This window comes from Taeniopygia guttata, chromosome 1, assembly GCF_048771995.1.
Source record: "Taeniopygia guttata chromosome 1, bTaeGut7.mat, whole genome shotgun sequence".
In the NCBI taxonomy this organism is placed as follows: Eukaryota; Metazoa; Chordata; class Aves; order Passeriformes; family Estrildidae; genus Taeniopygia; species Taeniopygia guttata.
The window spans coordinates 50,940,466-50,954,925 of NC_133024.1; positions in this window are offsets into that span (position 1 = coordinate 50,940,466).

A 14,460-nucleotide genomic window follows, 5' to 3' on the forward strand; every position below is an offset into this window, starting at 1 on the left:
TGTGGCACACCTCCAGGAAGTAAAGGGGTATCCCAAAGGAAAAAGAGGTCGAGGGTCTTGTAGTGGGGGATTTAAACCCAGGGGGCAGGGGGCAGAGGAGAGGGACCATAGTCAATGGGATACAACTGATGGGAGGGGCAAGGGGAGGAGCTGACCCAGAGGTAAGACGACCGCCACAGGAACTTGGAGGAGGAGGGGTGTGTGGAACAAACCATATGATGCAAACAAACCACTTATATATAAAAATATAAATATAAAAACTGCTCAGTGCAAAATTCTAATCACCCTGTGCAAAATAATAACTAAATAAACTACTCAGTTCAACACAACAGATTCCCTGCTATCTGTGTGAGACATGTATGCAATACAACACCTTTCCCAACAAACGTATATCAATGCTGTATTTGTGTAAAGAAAGATGTAATAAGGAGATTACCCATTAATAGCTTTTAGAAGATTGGAAAATAGTGACCAGATTGAAATCCAGAAATCCAGAAGGCTTCTCATAATAAGTGTTTAAAATAAAGCAATGAACCCAAGCATTAACATGCAGGCAGTTCAATGTGTGTACTGGGCCACTGTTTGCATTTATTTGCTTACCCAGTATAACAGCTGCCAAACTCAGAGCCACAGCAGACAAGCTGCTTCACCTGGCATCACAGCTCACCTTTCAAGCTCTGCTTAAAATAAGCCATTTCCAAACACCAACATTTTACTAAATGGTGATGCTTTGACAGTCCTTCCAATGTGTGAAACAACCTAATTGATGGCAAACTAGCAATAGCCAAACTCACTGAACAGTCTCTGCTGTTTGACAAGAATACCAACACAGAGTTACATCTTGGTGCTTGGTGAGTTATGGGAGTTCAGACAAGGCATCCTGCTCAGTACCCTGCACTGCAGGATGATGCCAGAGTCCTACCTGTCTTCTCTATGAAACAGAGGACTTGACAGCAGGAAATGCGTTGTTCTATCAGAATGAAGTGAAGCATGCCCTAAATAGAATACGCATTCAATCCACCTGTTCCTGAATGAAATTCAGTTCTCTTTTTTTTTTTTTTTTTTTTTTATTTTTTTTTTTTTTTATTTGATGTATGTCTTCCAACAATTTGTGAAACCTTTCAGGTGTATTGCCAGAGCATGAGAGATTGGCCTACATTGGAAACAATAGAACTATTCAAATTGAGAGTGATTCCCAGTTTCTTGGACAAATAGAAGTGCACTGCTCATCAGGCTATGATTTGCTGCTTTCTTTCCAATTCCACACGTGGCTTTTCTTAAAATAAAGTTCCCACCAATATCAGTTTCTTTTCTTTCTAGCAAAAGGAGACAATACCAAATTCCCTTCAGTCACTTACAGAGAAATAATTTGTGAACATAAAACCTGTCCTGGTATATTTCATGTAACTTTCTTACAAGAAAGTTTTAGTTTTGCTTCTCTTTGTGCTAATAATTTTGATTATATTCTATGCACTATTATATTCACTGTACTGTTCAATTAGAATTTTTGTGCTTTGTATAGAAAGACAGTAAATTTTCTGTCTTTTAGACATAGGAAAAGTGAGACACAGAAGGGAATTGCTTGACCGGTGTTATTCAGCCTATTCACCTCCTTTCTGCCAGTACAGGCAGAAACCAATGCAGTGTTGTACTTCTTATCATAATGAAAGCACTTGCTTAAGAAAACAGCTTAACCTCCTGTAATCCCATAGTGAAACAGTTAGGAAGAAAAGGAAAAAAAAAGTAAAATATCAAATTTTTGAGTCCTCTAAAATATAGCAGATTTGAAAAGGTTCAGTTGATAATACATAACTATGAATCAAAGTTCTCACAAAAAACAAGCTTTGTTTTTTCACTTACTATGACAACATACCAATTAAAAACCATAACAGTTAAATTAACAGAGTCAAAGAAACTATAATAGGCATTAAAGTATTTGTTCCTTAAATTATAATAACATTTATGCAGTCTTATCTTCAGTTCTGCAAACCTTTTTGTTGGGAATTTTTTGAAGATTAATGTAAGCATCTTTATAAAGTTTCATTCAAAAGATGAATGTGGATGGCCAATGAGCAAAGCAGAAGCAGCACTGTTTTCAAAAGCTGAAGCTCTTGAGTAGGTTTGAAGAATTCCTGTATTATTTTTCCAAATTAAATACAGAGCAAAACAAAACAAAATCTGAAGAAAGAGAGCTGAGCTATATTTGATTTTCCTTGTTTAAAGGGAATTTCAATTTTAATTGAACAGTATTTCATAATAGCTTGCAAGTAATAATTCTTCCAATTGTTGTACTGTAGAAATGGAAATTGGAGATTAAAAGTCTATAGAAGAAAGGCTATGTAGGGTCTTTTGTTAGGTATATTCCCATAGCTGTCATACCATAGCTATAAAATAGTTCAGAGTAGCTAGGTCAGTTTGAAATATACAGAAAGCATTTGATCAAACAGAGAAGTTAGGTGACACTGAGGGCTGCAGAGCATCTCCCTGAGATATCTGACAACCATCAAATACAAAACTGCAGAACTGCTGACCAATGTGTGTGCCACACATCTTTAAAAAGAACTACAGTGAGACATCAGTAATTTCAGCATCACTATCATCACGCTGACAAAAGAAGTGTCCAGTGTAATCTCCAGTTCTATGAATGACCTTAGGCTTTTTCAAATAAACTTGAGCATTAATAAACATGAGTCCTACTCAGGAGCCTGCTTCAGAGTGAGATCCTCGAAAGCTGCAGGTGGGTTTCTGTTCCACCATGGACTTCCATGGGCTGGAGGGGTACAGCTACCTCATCATGGTCTGCACCATAGGCTTCAGTGAAATCTCTGCCCTGAGGGACATCCTTGGTGCCTGCAGAGTTGCTGCAGATGAGTTTCACATATTCTCATTCCTCTTTCCAGATGCACATGGTGTTGCACAGCAAATTTTTCCCCTTCTTAAACAGGCTAATCCAGGGGCACTGCCACCATCACTGATGGACTCCCCCTCATTTAGCAGTGGGTCCATCCTGGAGCCAGGTGGCATTGACTCTGTCAGGGGAAGCTTCTGGCATCTTCTCACAGAAGCCACTCATGTGGTCCCTCCACTACTGAAACCTTGCTGCATAAACCCAATATAGGTCTATTCTCACATCTATCTAACTGAAAAGAATGAAGGGATCTGCTTTTCCACTTTGTTAAAAGTGGAATCAGAAATGCGCTAATTAAGGCACAAGGCCAATTTTTAAGTATGCCAGTTTTGTTTCAGCTAAGAAGTGGATCAAATAAAAGTTAGAAGCAGAACAGTTTAAGGAATTAAGGGAGAAGATAATGACTTCTAGAAAAATTATATGAGAGAAATAGGAAAGAAATTATTATACCAAAAGATTAAGTAAAGAGAAGGGTTGTATAACACAGGAGGATTTTATAATATTTAGAATACTGCTGAGCTGCCATAAGATTATAGTGCTAGAGCGCTAACTCACTAAATCACCGGAACTACTAAAAATCAGCTTTTTCAGCTTCCATTTCACTGTGCCAGAACATTCAGTCCCAAAGGATAGGCAAGAATTTTTATCCCAGGATATGCAGGAAAAGATTACAGCCCTTTTTATCTTCTTTGTTCTGAGGTTAATTTTAAGATTTGGTGGCAGCAGCTGAAGCTGCGACAGAGGTGAGCCACAAATAGGGAGAAAAACAAGAATATGAAACTCAGTGCAAGAAGCTAGCACCTAAATGAAAATGGTGCTATTGAAGCACTTAAACTTGTGGTAGCTGAGGTCTTTCTTGTATTCAGGAACCCTAGCAAAAGCACAGAATAATTTTCAATTATAAGAGCTTGAATAGTATTCATTCTAAATTGCTGGAATGTGATAAAATATTTATTACTGCACAAATATTCAGTGTATTTTACAAGAGTATTAGATTGTTGTCTTGCTCATCACTACAATAACAAAATTGAGTTTTGGCATTTAAATCCTTCCCTCCATATTATTTTCTGTGTTTACACTTTTTTTCTCACTCTCCTAATTCATATCAAAATCATGCAACTATATGCCTGTCTTATATTGTGTGTGCTCAGTATATTAATTACCATGACATAATTCTATAGGGTATGGTCATGCACATTCTATTCATAATTTTTGTGTGCCTTTACATTTTTTTCAGGAAGAATGTTTCACATAAAAGCATTAGTTGAAGAATTCTTATTTTCTGAAGCATAATTGGAATGTTTGAATAGTCTGTAGTCTGAATGGGACTTTTGTTGTTGTTCTTAGTTTGTTTTTATAAGATTGATAGCAACTAAAGAAAATTTAGGGATTTTGATGGGTTTGCCATTCTGTAAAATCTTTCCAGTGTCAATACTGGAAGCTGAAAAGAAACTATCAGTTACTTATTTTAAAATACTTTTAAGTGGAAAATTTGTTATAAATTTGAAATAAAAGCATTTTGTGTTTTTCTTCTTCAAATCTATTTAAAATGTTGATTCTAGAGATACTGTAAACAGTTATTCATTTTTCCTAGTAAATCGTAGTGTGTACTCCTGGGTTATTTAGGGATTACTGTTGAAAAGACATTAGTATTCTCATTCTCATGAACTACATGCAATGCATTTCCCTTGTATTAGACCACACAAGCATCTAGCCTAAGAAACCAAGTGTTTTCCAAAATGTATATGATTCTGGATCATAAATCACCTTTTAGGTTTTTAAATACATAGATTTTTAAGGCCATTAGTAATTTGTAGGTGGTCTCACCTTTTCCTTAGGCATATAAACTAAAATGGAGTATAAAATTATAAGCCTGTCCAGAATGGCATGAATGAACTCAAATTAATTTTTGTTTCTAGTTCTCCAAAACAGAAAAAAATTACTCTGTTAATTATAATTTTAAAATAATTAAACCCTATGTTATTTAGCATGGCTGAAGTGAATATATTTGTAATATATAAGTGCACACATTTGATGGTCTGCACTCGAACTGAAATGTGAGAAGATAGAAAAAGGCAAGTCAGTTCATGAAAAACATGGATGAAATGTTGATACAGTGCATATATATATATATATATATATATATATACATATGTTTATATATACAGTATACAGTTGATTGTAACTGTATACTAACTGTACAAATTTTAAAATATCTTGGATTTTAAAGGACTGAGATCATTGTAGATGTTTGCAAAGTGCTTCCTTCACCATTAAGGGAAGCATAAAAATTGTGGATGCTGCTTAATACTCCGTGACAATGAAAGCTGGAATTACTGGCACAGGAAAGGTCAGTCGATTTTCTTCTGACTCATGAAGCAGAGAACAGGAATAACAGCCTTGTATTAATTTTGGTTTTATGTGTTAGATATAGGGAAGCCAAAGGAGGGATGTACTGCTATTGTTAGAGTTGGTTATTATATTGTCAATTTTCAATTTGTTTTCATAAATTCTGCTAGAAGCAAGAACTTACATTCAAGTGAATGAGATATTTTGTGTAATTTGATGTAATATCTGCTCTACCTTGCCATACCTTGTAACAAAGTGAAAGAAAATGGAATTAAATGGCTACAAAAATTTGTATTTTCTGGTTCTCTCACTGCTTGGACTGCTCAGCAAGAAAAAAGAAGTGAGGATGTCAGACCCACTTTCTCCTTAGCCTACTGCAAAACAGATGTGAAAAGGTTCATTTTGCTAATTTTTCAGCCAGCAGACATTGTTACAAGTCTACTAACAGGCAAAGAAGCCAACAACGAAAAAGATTAATAACATTATATCAGTTCTGCTGGCTAGAAGATTATTGTAGGCTGGGATGATCAGCAATATACTTTCACAGGAAACTGATGGAGTAGGTAATTTGGGGATTATCTTATTGCAGTAAATTCAACTCAAAATAATAAGAGTCAAATGAAAAAGAATACCTTGTTTCCATCAGATAGTCTTAAAAAAAAACCAAACTCAGAAATATTAAGTAGTGTCCTGTGCTAATTAATGGTGTTACTCAAATATCTTACTGTAATGAAAGAAAAAAACAAAAACATAATCACAAAAAAAAGTCTTTTTAATGGAGACTTAAATATCTTTGTACTTATTTGTGAAGACAACAAAATATATTTAGAAAATGGTTTCCAGTTCTTCTGTTTCAGATGTACACTGATTTCTATCAGATTCAGTTTTAAACATCTAAACCCAGAAATAGAGTCTGTATAGAAGTATATAATGATATTCTAAATTTCAAGGTCTGACAAATGTTTTCAGATGATATCTACATGTTTGGACATATTTTTGAAAGGAAGTGAACACACAGTTTTAAGAAACTGCAAAATATGACTGGTCTCTCCAGATAGAGAGATTAGCTGGAGTCTGTATATCATGTCAGGTTCATAATCTCCAGGTTTTCTAGCCTTTCCCAATTAAAGACTTGAGGGGAAAGAGGAAAGGAAGAATCTTGATTCATGTATGCGTCTTACCTCCATAAGGTGAGAAAAAGGCCAATAGCTTTAGAGCAGAGACCCTGAAGCTATTCCATGAGAGTAGTGGAGAAACATCCTGTGTTTTATAGATCACGATGATTTTTTTTTTTTCATTTTAAAATTACTTTATTTCTTTGCTAAAACTTTGGAGTCACAAATAAATCTGAAAACAGATTGTTCTATGAAATTAGGTACAGCAATGAGCCTTTTCATAGCTTGAAAATACAGAATGGTGAGGATAATAATGTGCAGCAATTATTTAAAGTAGTAGTTCAAATAATTTTATTGCCATTTAATCCATTTCTAGAACTGCTTTTACATACACTACTATCATTAAAAACATAATGACAAAACCTGTACTTGTTAAAGTACATGTTCACAATTTGCTCAACTAGCAAATGAAATGAAAGTATGTAATATAAAGAAAAAAAAGAAATTAAAATCTAACAATAAAAAAAAAATCCAACACCCTCAACCTGGCTACACTGAAGATTTGATGAAGCATCTTGCAAGTCAACAAACTCAGATTCTAGTAGGCCAGCTAAGTAAATGCACTGAAAATTCAGGACCTGTTATTTAGGATGGGTGAACTGTATCATACTCAATGCACTGTAACTGTATAACCGTGCAACAAAGAACACTGTAATACACTTTGGATAATTGATTCAGAGCATTTAATTTTAGGTAACCAACTATGCAACCATAAAACAACCAGATTTTAACTAAGAACCAATCTGGAGAAGCTATTTAATGAAAAAATAATTTACCTCTAAATGTTACTTGTGGAATTTAAAAATATTTTAAAAGAAAAAGAGGAGTCCAAGGTATGCAGTTAACAAAGTTAAGTATTTGTTTTTCTTCTAGGTAAAAAATTTTGGTCAGTACTACAGAGATTAGGCAAGTGATTTCTTACCAGTTCTTAATTTTCTAATTTGTACCTAAGATAAAATATTGAAACTTAATATTTGCAAATACATTCCTCTTTAAATATATTTAAGGCCACATCCACACATGATGTGAAACAATGTGACTGTAAAAATCGGTGGGGGAATAGAGACCTGGTTCTCAGCATCCTGCATAAAATTCTGAGTTCACTGTTGTCTAAATTAAATACAGAGTTTTGTTTGAACTGTTCCTTTCATGAACATTTTTTCAAATATTTTATAGATTTGCATTTGCTTCTAATCCTAATTGATTTTCTGATTGTTTTTTGTAGCTGTAGTTGTTCTAATTAAATGCTTAGCCAAGTAATAATGATGATCTAATTAAGATGTTCTCGTTAATCTCTACTTGTAGTAGTTGTTTTCTTTATAAAGTTGCTTTATATAAGGAAGCCTTAATAATTTGTTTGGTATTGTGGATACGGATCTCTATTTCCTCCAATTTAATCTTCCACCCATACAGTTTTTCCCTTTGATTAAGGGTCTCAGAATACTAAAATAAGTTAGATTTTCTGTTCCCTGCTCTTCCAAGACCTGCTATTATATTCTTACAGAAAAAAGTCCCTCTGTTATGACAGCAGATTTCCTGGGGTTTTATGACTGGAACTTCAGAGAAAATTTAGCAAATATTTCGTGTTTAATTGTATTTCAAGTGTATGTACAGAAAGCTGCAAAATTTCTTAGGTCTGACTTCTTAGGCTGAGTTAACTTGTCCTGCTCAGCCTGGAGAAGAGGAGACCGAGGGGAAACCTCAGCTGTTTCCAGCTTTCTCATAAGGGCAAGAGGAGGGGCAGGCAATGATCTCTTTTCTGTTGTGCCCAGTGACAGGACATGAAGCTGAGTCAGGAGAGGTTTAAGTTGGATATTAGTAAAAGATTCTTCATCCAGAGGGCTGCTGTGCACTGGAAAAGTCTTCTCAGGGAAGTGATCACAGCACCAAACCTGACAAAAAGTTCAGGAAATGTTTGGAATTGTATGATTTTTGGATTCATGTTATGAAGGGACAGGAGCTGGATTTGGTGAATATCTAGGATATTCTGTGATTCTATAGTTAATTCATAAAGCAGAGCACTACCTCTGCCAGTGTAATGTTTCTCTAGTGTGATACAGTGGGTGGCCATGACTGGGACAAGCTCTTTGTTGTGTAAACATGAGTTGGCACTTTTGTTGTGTTTGATCTGAATTAGTTTGTCCAACAAGGCTGCAAAATTCACTTTTGGAAGGACACATTAGTGAAACTACCCTTGTTTGGTGTTTTGTTTCTCTACCTTAAAAATATCTTTAAAAATGTCCTCCAGTTCCTCCCCAAGTCATGTGCCATGTATCAGGAGACAAAGGCATGAATTAAAACATGAGGTTTTTTTATTAAATATTTTTTATTAAAATATTGAGGTTTTCAGACAAATCATAACTGAGTTCCAAAACTCGTATAGACACAAACTAAGTTCATTTGAACTGTTTTGTAATAGGTGTATTAGGACTTGGCGGTCCCAGCTGTAAGTGTAATGTATTACCAATATATTCAATCTACTTTAAGATTAATTCCAGGCACTGTACATTTCAGCCCAAAGACTGTGGATCTTTGCTTGGACAGAGTAACTTAATATCATGAATCCAGACACATTTATGCACTTCCCCATGGGAACTACTTTTACACCATTTCTTGACACAGAAAAATGTCTCGCATTTTAAGGGTAGCGACTTTCTGTCAGAGAGGTGCTGGAAGACACAGTGAATTAGAAAGGAAATGTGTTACCTGCAGTAAACTGGATTCACATAATATTATCAGAAATATTGCCACATTATTCTGTAATTTCTTCTGACAGCATACATATCTATCCACACAAGAAAAAAAAAAAATTTTTAAAGGTTCTCACTGAATCAGATATTTCTGTGTGTAACACACATCATTATGCATCTGTAATGATGGTTTCCCTGTGGTAAACTAAGAAAAATGATGCAAAAAGAAGTACAACTTACTTCTGAAATCTATCTCTCATTACCCTACTTGTCTTTTTTTTCCCCATTGATTATTAAAATTGAATGTTAGCATATGATTATATTCCCCTTCCTAATTTACTCATACATGAGCTCTCTTACTAACATTATGTGTGCTTAAACTCAAAACAATAAGGAAAATGAATGTTTATGTAATCAAATCTAATGGCTAGCTTTCTCAGTTTATTAGTTTTACACACTACCTGAGTTCCCGTTAAAAAGAAATTATAAGAATTTCTCTCTCGTGAAGAAAAAAGATAAAATTCTGTTCTTTCAATGTTCCTAGAAGCCATTTTTAACAAATGGAGAGGGAATAAACATGTCCACTCAGATGCACTAAGATATTACCTTAGTCTCTCCAAGGTATTCTGTATCGGGACTGGTCTTTCAGAAGTGCTGAGCCACAACTGTCCTGTCTATCAGGATGTCTCAGACACCAAGAAGCAAATAGAGTATATAATGAAGAAGTCATGACTCAGGTGCTGAACCTGAGATTCCTGAGAATTCTTACAATATGTGAACCATGCTCCACGAGTCTGGAAGAGGACCTATGGGAGCCATGAACTTTTTAAAGAACCAGATGGAGTTAAGTAGATTAGTGTAGTCCTTTTAAAACATCATTAGGTTTCTAAGTTTAGGCAACTGAACAACACTATAATATTTCTAACAGTGCTTAAAATCAGTCTAAATTAGGCAACTGAATTAAGCCTAGGAGCTTAATTGAAAACCTACTCTGCTATTAAATCAAACTACTCTTTTCAGGTTCTTAACCTTCAACAATACAAGTTTGAAATGTTTTAGGATATCTGGATATATTTTTCAGGTTCCATTTACAAAATAATTTAAATGTATTAGCTATCTCTCATTTTCCTTATAATACTGTAGTGTGTTTTATTGTATAATATATAGACTTTTATATAAAGCCTTAAAGAAGGTTGATATGGCTGATATAATTTCAATGCATTACCAGTAGCAATACTCTTGTTTTAAACTCACACTACAACATGTAAATATGTAAGCTATGAACTTATGATCTCCTATCTATTTAAAACCCAGTGAAAAACAATGTAGAAGTGATATAAAAATGAAAAAAATTAGAAGGCAATATTCCTCAGGTGAAAAAAACACAGCATCACATGGGGTATTTTTTACTGGATAGACCACATTGCCTTCACATTCAGGTAATGTGGTTCTGATGAGCTTTCTTATCTGAAGCCCTGTGCAGTGGGAAAGACCTATTGATTGTCTTAAAATCATGTTTTGCAAAAAATTTTACTCACACTTCCTATATTACTAAAATGCATAGTCTGTTTCTTCAGGCTTTCCTCTAAAATCTCTATTTTTAGATATTAACAATTCAAGAGGATCAAAATTTTAATCTGCATAAAATTATTCACAGTATTCATTTTTGTTTCATCTTAAATAGATATTATACAGAAATTATCTTAAATTCAGAAGCTGTGTCTTGAATTTAATCTTCTAGACTTACAAAAATGAGGTTTAAATATGATTATGAAAATTGAAATATGGCGAGCATTAATTTAACATATATGCTATCAGATTTAACAATTGTTTCCATAAATCTCTTCTGTCTCAGCAAAAAAAAAGGTAGAACTTTATAATATATGTGACTATCATTTTAATTATGTTAGTGTCAGCCTTCATATAGTGTTAATAAACATTTGTATTTATATAGTGCATTTATAGGAATTCATTTATTCACTAATGTTTAGATCCTGATACAATGTCAAACCTCTCTACTATGCAGAATATACAATATATGGAGCAAGAGAGGAAAAGTGTCATATTAAATTACTGCAGAAATTTTACATTTGTGTGCAATTATGTCATCATTTATGCAGTAAATTTCCCCAGACTTTCCTATGATCTCTGGCTGGGTTTAACTGTTTGGTATATAAGACTGATACAGCGAAAGAAAGGTCACAAGTATCCCAGGCACTATTTTATATGCTACAAAATATCCTTTTGGCCAGTTGGGGTCAGCTACCCAGCCACGTCTCCTCCTGACTTCCTGCTCACACCCAGTCTGCATGATGAGGTAATAGAGTGGTATGAAGAGAAAGCCTGTTCAGCAACAGCCAAACCACACCACCATAAATGTTGCTCTGAAGGATGTTAAGTACATCCCAACCAGACCCAGTACACTCATGATTAATTAAAATGAGAGGAAACAATGAGCATGAATTACATAGGACAAGAGTCAAAGACAGTTGGCTATGTGTGCTGGTTTTGGTTAGGATAGAGTTAATTTTCTTCATAGTAGCTGTTATGTAGCTATTTTTTGGATTTCTGTTGGAAACAGTGTTGGTTAACAGAGGAATTTTTTTGTTTTGTTTTGTTTTGTTACTGCTGAGCAGTTTTTACACAAAGACAAGGCCTTTTCTACCTCTCACCCCACATCCCCAGCAAGGAAGGTGGGGGTGCATGAGACACAGCCAGGACAGAAAGACACAGCCCAACTGATCAAAGTGATGTTCAAGGCCATCATGTAAAGCTGAGGGAAGAAGAAGGAGGAAGTGGCAGGGGGAGTGCTGGCATTTTTTCTTCCCAAGCTGCCATTCCACATGGTGAAGCTCTGGTTTTCTGGGGATAGCTGAACACCTGCCTGCTCATGAGCACTGGTGAATGAATCAATTGTTTTGCTATCCTTGCGTGCATGGCCTTTGCTTTATCCATTAAACTCTCTTTATCTCAACACACAAGTTTTCTCAGCTTTACTCTTCTGATTCTCTCCACATGTTGAAAGTGTATAAAAAGTGGTTATGTGGTGCTTAGTTGCTTGCTGGCATTATACAATGGCAGTCCTCTTTGGCACTCACCACTGGACTTGAAGAGCTCAAGATAACAGCAGGTTTTACTGGAATGGGCTTGGCTCTTGCTGTTTAGCTATCGATTTTCAGGCCCTTGTGCTTGCCATAGGACTTCCATATCTCACTGTATATTAGAGCCTAGGGCTCATTAGTGGCCACTTTTTGCTTTTGCTGCCCACTGCACTGCTGTTCTGCCAATCATCCTGTTTTGCTGTGCCTGGGAACATTTGGATTACAGCAATGGGGATGCACCTCGCTGTGGTGTCCGGGACCTGTATCCCACTGGGAACACCACGGAGGGTACGGTCTGCCGGAGCCGGATAGCGATAGCGAGGCTTCCACCGAGGTGGGATGACGCTCAGGCTGCTATATTTTCCAGAGGGTTTTATTGAGGGAAAAGCAAATTTGGAGGTGCAGGGAGACAAACTCTCAGAAAGGGAGCGGGCTCTGAGCGCGCGGTCCCGAGGGTGGGGTAAGGCATATATCGGAAACGGGATCAGAGGGTCAGAGTACAAACCAGCCAATAATGGTTCGATACAGGGGAGGAGTAGGGATGACCGACAGGGTGAGAACCGGTGGGGACAGGGGGGAAGAGGTGGCTAACACTAGGGAACCAATGAAGGCATAAAAAATAAGGAACATTCCAGAACAAAGGGATAGCTCAAACGATGATGGACATGAACAGGGATAAATGATTGGCATCAGGGGAGGCAGGAAATTACACAGAAGTTGTCTCCCAAGGCATCCCAGGTAGACTATCCCCAGGACCCCCTCCCACACCTGGACTGGCAAATGGCCAGGGCCTTGCTGCTGGTTTTGTGCTGCTCTACTGGACACATTGGAAATCCATTGTCAGCTCAAGTCAAAGGAACTGTGACCTATGGATAGCTCCACATGACAGCAGAGCACCGTGGAGTCTGTGGCCATGAATATGTCCAGACCAGAGCAGGTGCATCTTGGAGTGGCTGTGGCTGTGATTATACTTGTGCTGTAGCAGATGTACTTAAATAATTTTTGATCATCCTGTCTGTCCTATATGATCAGATCAGAGAATCATAGATTTTCTGAATATCTTAATTGGAAAATACTCTTAAGATTACTAAGTCCAACCAGCATGTGAAGTCTGCTATTAGACATGGCCCTAAGTACCATATCCATACGTCTTTCAAATACCTCCAGGGGTGGTGACAAACTCACTTACCTGGGCAGCCTATCCCTATATTTGACAATGCTTCTGGAGAAGAATTTTTTTCTTTATATTCTTTATATTCTTCCATGACTCAACTTGAGGCCATTTCCTCTTGTCCTGTAATCAGGTTCATAGGTGAGGGAAGAGTAGGCATTGTCTTTTCTTCAGTTTTAGCAAGACTTTAGACACTGTGTTCCACAATGTCCTGGTTTTAAAGTTAGCACATTATGGACAGGGTAGGTGAGCAACAAGATGAAGAATAAAATATTTGGATGAATTGGCTTAGAAGGTTGTGGTTAATAGATTATTCTCCCTAACAATCAACCAGAGGAGTAATGAGTCTGCACGTATGTCTGTACTAAGAGGTTGGAGAAAGGAGATTGTTGGGAAGGATGAATTTCCCTACAGGAGATAATGTTCAACTAATGAAACACAAAAGGAAAATGCTACAACTTAGCCTGGGAAGGAGAGTCCTGCCTTTCTTACAGGCTATGGGTCTGAGGAAAACTGCTGGGTCCTAGGGGCAGAGAGCTGGAAAAAAAAATAGTGCATCTTGTCAGCAGTGATGGTCAAAGGCATCTATGATAACCATATAATAACCAATAAATCAAGGGAAGTGATGGTCGTCCTCTACTCAGTAATCATTAGACGACATTTCTAATAAAGCTTCCAATTTTGTGCCTGCTGAATACAAAGAATGTAACAAATAAGCTGGAACAAATAGAGCAGAGGGCCACCAGTATGTTTAGGAGTGGAACACCTGTCCAGAGGTTGATGAATGGGGACCCATTCAGCCTGGAAAAGAGACAGCTTCAAGGGGACCTAACAGCAGCTTCTCAGTAACAACTGGAGATAGGCGAGGTGATAGAGGAGATTGATCATGACTCTTTGTAGTCATGCATGGTGGGAGGGTTAGGGGGCAACAGGCACAAATTCAAACAAGAGACAGACTAGCTATGAGAAGCAACCTTTTTCTAAAAGGACAGTCAGGCAATGGATTGCATAACTCTCAGAGACTGTGCAGTCTCCAGCTTTGGAGATTTTCTAGACCTTACTGGAC